This window comes from Chrysochloris asiatica, unplaced genomic scaffold (assembly GCF_000296735.1).
Source record: "Chrysochloris asiatica unplaced genomic scaffold, ChrAsi1.0 scaffold00051, whole genome shotgun sequence".
Lineage (NCBI taxonomy): Eukaryota > Metazoa > Chordata > Mammalia > Afrosoricida > Chrysochloridae > Chrysochloris > Chrysochloris asiatica.
Window position 1 is genome coordinate 17,511,120 of NW_006408569.1, and position 6,343 is coordinate 17,517,462.

At 38.5% G+C, this 6,343-nt stretch overlaps 1 pseudogene; it reads left to right on the forward strand.

Annotated features, from left to right (window-relative positions):
* The first annotated feature begins 380 nt into the window (after positions 1–380).
* LOC102828407 overlaps positions 381–6,343 on the forward strand; it is a 32,803-nt pseudogene continuing 26,840 nt past the window's right edge.

The following is a 6,343-nucleotide window of genomic DNA, read 5'->3' on the forward strand; positions in this document are numbered from 1 at the left end:
TCAGCATCAGAAAAAAACAACAAGATTAAACAAGGCAATCTCTATTCACACACACACACACACACACACACAAAGAAAAAAAAAAAAAAAAGACCCAGTATAGGGTTTCTAAGGAGCAGCTGGTGGGCATGAACCACCGACCTGACCTTAGCGTTCAAAAGGCTCTGCAGTCTGGTGCCTTAATCTGCAGAGCAACAGCAGGACTACCTTGTTGCTGGTGGTAAAAACCACCTCAAGGTGTCTCAGCTTGTGCTGGCTTGTGCCTTGATGGGCCGGCCTGAGCCTCGCAGGTTGGGCAGAGTGCTAGCCAAGGCAGAGGGTGTGGAGGGTGGGTTTAGTGGCTGTAGGCAGATGTCATCCCTGTCTGATGACATCAAAAAATGCCTCTCTATGTCAACCTGCGCAGTGGGCACCCGACCCACCCCACATCCAAGCCAACAACGCCTCCTGTGGCAATGAGGCACCCCCTCATGAAGGTCCGTGACAGTTCCTGTGACCCCGATGGCTCTCTGGGTGTGCCAGCCCTCCAAAGGGGTTCGCTCAAGCCCTGCGTTCCAAGCTCTGCAGTGGGAGGGAGCAGTCTCGGAGTGGGAGCTGAGCACAGGCGAGTGCAGGCAGGCAGAAGCTCAAAATACCCACAACTCCCCAGCAGCTTGATCCCTCAAAAAAGCAAGTCCACAATGCTGAAGGCTAGAGCCTTATATTTGCCCAAAGGCTGTCTGTCTACCAGACGGGGGCCTCCGCTGTGTGATACCACCCACCTGTCTCCGGAGCCCGCGCACCTGTGCTGCCCAGTAAGGGAAGCACTGCAAGTCCTTGGCCTTTCATTTGCTGATAGGTTACAACACAAATGAAGAGAAACAGCTGTAAGTTTTCATTAATAATCAGAACATGAAAAGTATGAAGTATGTATTTAGGAAAATTGGAAATTGTCAAAAATGAAATGGAAAGCATAAATATTTATATCCTATACATTAATGAGCTGAAATGTACTGGTATTGATAATTTTTAATCTGACAGCCACATGATGTACTATGTGGGGAATGACAACATGAAGAGAAGTGGTGTCACATTGATGTGTGTTGGCAGCCATGGGGCAGGCTTGTGGGGTGTACCCTTTGGTTGCTTTATAATGCATGGAGAGGATTGTAATCATTGAAATAAAACAAAATACGATAGGATGAATGTAAAGCTGGTGTTCTTCCATGTAAACTATCACATAATTCACAATAAAAAACTAAAATTAAAAAAAACCCACACCTTTCAAGATCTATCTTGAAGTGCAAAATTGTCTGTGATAAGATAATATGCATACACCTACAAGGAAGACCAGCTAATACTATTATTTAAATGTACACAGCAACCACTAAAGTCAGTGATTATGAAATTGAAGAATTCTACCAACTTCTTTGGTCTGAAATAGATCAAACATGCAATCAAGATATATTGATGATTATTGTGGATTGGAATGCCAAGGTGCCTCATCAAGAATGGAGGAGGCAGAGCTTGAGGGCATATAGGGTTGAGGTACAGTGAAGATCTCCATCAGCAATACCACAGAATACTAGGTGAAGCGGGTTCAGGGGAGAGCTCCAAAACTCTGAACCATATATGTAGGAATATTGGAAATGTTTGAAGCTAATAGCTACTGAAACTTGTAACAGAAGCAAGAAATCTTGAACTTTAGAATCTACCAGGCTCAGCAGACCAGAGCCGACAACTTGGGCAAGACCAAATGGCAAAACCAAGCACACACACCACAGACTAGCACCTGCGGGAACCATGGAGAGAAAGTGGACAATATACATTGTTTTGTTCTGATTTTTTTTTTTAAATCTATTAATTGGCTTCTCACTGTTTGTGCTCTTCCATTCTGGTGACTAGAGGGGATGACTGAGCAAGTGAAAACCCCAATCCCACCACTAGAGGGTTCTTCTGCCACACATGCCCACAGATCTTCTTAGCATTTAAAAAGACAGTCACTGATTAAAACCAGCAGTGCAAAACAGCCACAGCTGGCCTGAACTGTCTGGTGGTAGTGTGCCATGGAGTCAGTTCTGACTCATAGTGACCCTGAATAGGGTTTCAGAGGCTATAAACCTTTATGGGAGGAGAAATCCTTGTCTTTCTCCCGTGGAGCAGCTGGTGGTCTTGAACTGCTGACCTTAAGGTTACCAGCCCGACTTGTAACCACTAAGCAACCAGAGCTCTTTATTAATAGGGAAAAGGCCAGAAGAGGGGTTGTGGAGAAGGAAAGAGTTTGGAAACAAACAAACAATGAAAATTAAATCCTGAGGGACTGCATACCAACCAACAGTGGCATCTTGAAATTTATCAGGCAGCCTTGAAGGCAAGAAGCTGAAAGAGAATACTAAATTCATACTCATATTAGGCTACAGATCTTTTTCTTCTTCTTCTTCTCTTGCTCCTCTCCCTTTTCTACGATTATAGACTACAATGTCCAAGATGTTGCTCTTTGTTTTGCTTAGTTTTTTGATGTTCCTGTTTTGTTTTGACTCTCTCTTTTAAATTTAGGGGTCTGTTTCTCTCCCTATATTACCCAAGAAGAGACAGCAACTGCTGCCATATAGTCAAGTTACAATCACACCTTATAAAATTCCCAAATCCAGGTAAGAACCAATACCAACTGCCATATACCAAGGAGGCAGAAAACATCTGTGAAAGTTAATCTGACTTAAGCAATAATAAGAGTGAAAAGGGAAGCCTACTTCCTGATCACGTCTACCAGGAGGCCATCAGAAAGCATAAAAAATACCAAAACACACACTCAATTAAGTATTAAGACCACAGCTAACCATTAAACATGTCCAAGAAACAAAAACTGATGACCATATCAACACACATCCAGAAGCAAGACAAAATGTCTAAGACAAATAACCTAGAGGTAGATGTGGACTCGATTCTGGAAGGAAGGCAAGCTTAGAATGCCTGAGAAGGTATTCAGAAAAATGATTATAAAATGTTTCAAAACACTTTACAATGGAGTTGAGAACAATAAGGATGAAGTCAGGAAAGCACTATAGGAACAATCACATAAGATAGATACAGCATTGGAAACAATTAAAAACCTACAGAAAGAGGTCCAAACGATTAATAATAAGAATATCAGAAATAGACAATACACTGAAAGGTCAAAGGAGTAGAATTGAATTGATGGAAGCCAGAACTAGTGAACTGGAAGAAAATTTCTCAATCCTGCTAAGATAGAAGACCAAGCAGAAAAAAGGACAAAAAAAATCTGAAGAAGGTCTAACATGCATATTTGACAACATGAAGAGGAATAACTTAAGAATTATTGCCATTCCAGAAAAGGAAGAATTACACAAGTCCACAGAGGAGATAGTTGAAGAGCTTCTCAAAGAAAATTTCTCTAATAACCTAAAAAGTGAAAAGATAAGCTTTCAAGAAGCTCAACAAACCCCAGAAAGGACAGACCATAAAAGAAAATTACCAAGACATATCATAATCAAGCTCTCCAAAATCAAAGATAAGGAGACAATCCTGAGAGCAGCTAGGGAAAAAAGAAGTGTTACATATAAAGGCAAGCAAGTCAGATTAAGCTCGGATCTCTCAGCAGAAACCATGGAGGCAAGAATGTAATGAGGAGACATATATAAAACCCTGAAAGAAAGAAAGGGAAAAAAAAAAAAATGACAACCAAGAATCCTATATACAGCAAATCTATCAATCAAATAGGATGGTGTAATCAAAACATTCCAGGATAAACAGAGGCTAAGGGATTTTGCCAAAGCCAACCCTGCACTACAAAACATCCTAAAGGGAGTTCTGTGGATTGTGAACCAACAAAAATAGACAACAATCAGAGATTCACATACATGGCAGCACCTCCCAGAACTCCATCAACAAATGCAAGGGTCAAAAACAGAACAAAACTATAAGAACAAACTCAGAAGATCTGGGAGGTCAGTCTATGAACAAAACAACTACAATGCAAAAGAAGGAAACACGTATGAACAGAGATCAAGTTGGTGAGAAAGTCAGGTAGATTACAGGATAAAATAGACTGCACTAAAGGGAGGGGAAAGTTAAGGGTTAGGTAACCTTAAAGAAAATTAACACTTCGTAACATACTAAGAAAATAAAATCCAAGAAGAACATGGAAACATTAAAACTATGAGGAAACTCAAAAGAAAGAACACAAAAACCATGAACTAAGCACAGGAAGACACACAGAACAAAGAAAGCAGCAACACCACACACAAAAAATAACAAACATAATGGCAGAAATTAATCCATAACTATTGATAATTACACGGAATGCAAACGGATTAAATGCACCAGTTAATTGATGGAGGGTGTCAGAATGGATGAGAAAGCAAAATCCTTCAATAAGCTGTCTGCAAAAGACACATCTGACACACAGAGACAAAAACAGATTAAAAGGCAAATACCAAGCTAATTGCAATAAAAAATGAACAGGAGTGGCAGTTCTAATCTCTGAGAAAATAAACTTTACTGCAAAATCCAGCATGATAGATAAATATGGACATTACCACTCGATTAAAGGGACAATTGGACAAGGTACCATAATCACAAAAAATATCTATGCTCCCAATGAAAGTGCTCCAAAATATATAAAGCAAACTCTAATAGATCTGAAGAAAGAAATAGACTAATCTACAATAATACTAGGCAGGATAAAACAACCAAAAAGAAACCTGACAAAGACAAAGAGGAACTAAACATCACAATCAGCCAACTGGACTTCATAGATGTGTACAGAGCAGTCAACTCAACAACAGCAAAATACACATTCTTTTCCAGTGCACATGGAACATTCTTCATAATAGATCATGAGTTAGACCACAAAAGAAACCTCCATAAATTTACAAATATCAAAATACTACAAAGCATCTTCTGAGACCACAATGCTATCAAATTTGAAATCAATAATAGGAAGACCAATGAAACAAAAACAAATATATGCAAAATGTATAACACCTGTTAAAAAGCAACTGGGTAGTAGAAGTAATAACACGTGAACTAACAAATTCCTAAAAACAAACGAGAATGAAAGCACAATATACCAAAATCTTTGGAACATGGTGAAAGCGGTGCTGAAAGGACAATTTATTGCAATATATGTACACATCCAAAAAGAAGAAAGAATTGAAGTTAACATATTAACACAGCATCTACAACAATTAGAAACAGACCAATAGAGGGAACATACATCCACCCAAAGAAAAGAAAAAATAAGGTTTAGAGCCGGCATAAATGAGGTAGAAAACAGCAAAACTATAGAAAGAATCAAAAGGAAAAAAGTTGGTTCTTTTGAAAGATTAACAAAATTGACAAAACATTGCAAACTTAACAAAAGAAACGAGGGAGAAACCATAAACAATACACATTAGAAACCACATAGGTGATGTCACAACAGAACCAAAGGAAATTAAAAGGATAATAACAATACTATGTAAATTTGTACTCCAACAAATTTGAAAACTTAGAAGAGATGGATACATTTTTAGAAAAACACAACCTACCAAAACTTACACAGAGTGAGCTATAAAACCTGAACAGTCCCATAACAAAAGAAGAAATTGATCAGGTCATCAAAGTCTACCAACCAAAAGAAGTCCAAGCACAGATCCCTTCACTGGTGAGTTCTACCAAACATTCAGGGAAGAGTTGTCACCAATTCTACTCAAAGTATTCCAGAATATAGAGGAGGATGGAAAACTTCCTAATACATTTTATGAAGCAAGAATAACCCTCATACCAAAATCAGGGAAGGGTGTCATTAAGAAAGGAAATTATACTCCAGTATCCATCATGAACAGAGATGCATAAAATTCTCAACAAATTCCTGGCCAACAGTATTCAGCAGCACACCAAAAAAAAAAAAAAATACATCAATATCAAGTGGGATTCATATCAGAGATTTAAGGATGGTTCAACATTAGAAATACAATCAATGTAATCCACCATATAAATAAAAAAAAAGAAAAGAACCACATGATCATATTGATTGATGCAGAAAAGACATTTGACAAATGCCAACAGCCATTCCTGATAAAAAACACTCAACAAAGTAGGAATTGAAGGGAAATTCCTCAACATAATTAACAGCAGATATACAAAACCAACAGCCTACATTACTCTCAATGGAGAAAAACTGAAAGCCTTCCCTCTGCAAACAGGAACCAGACAAAAATGTCCATTGTCACAACTCCTATTCAATATTGTGCTGTAAATCTTACCAAGAGCTATATGGCAAGATAGGTAAATTAAGCATACCCAAATTGGCAAACAGGAAGCAAAACTCTCTCTATTTGCAGACTATATGAGCCTATACATA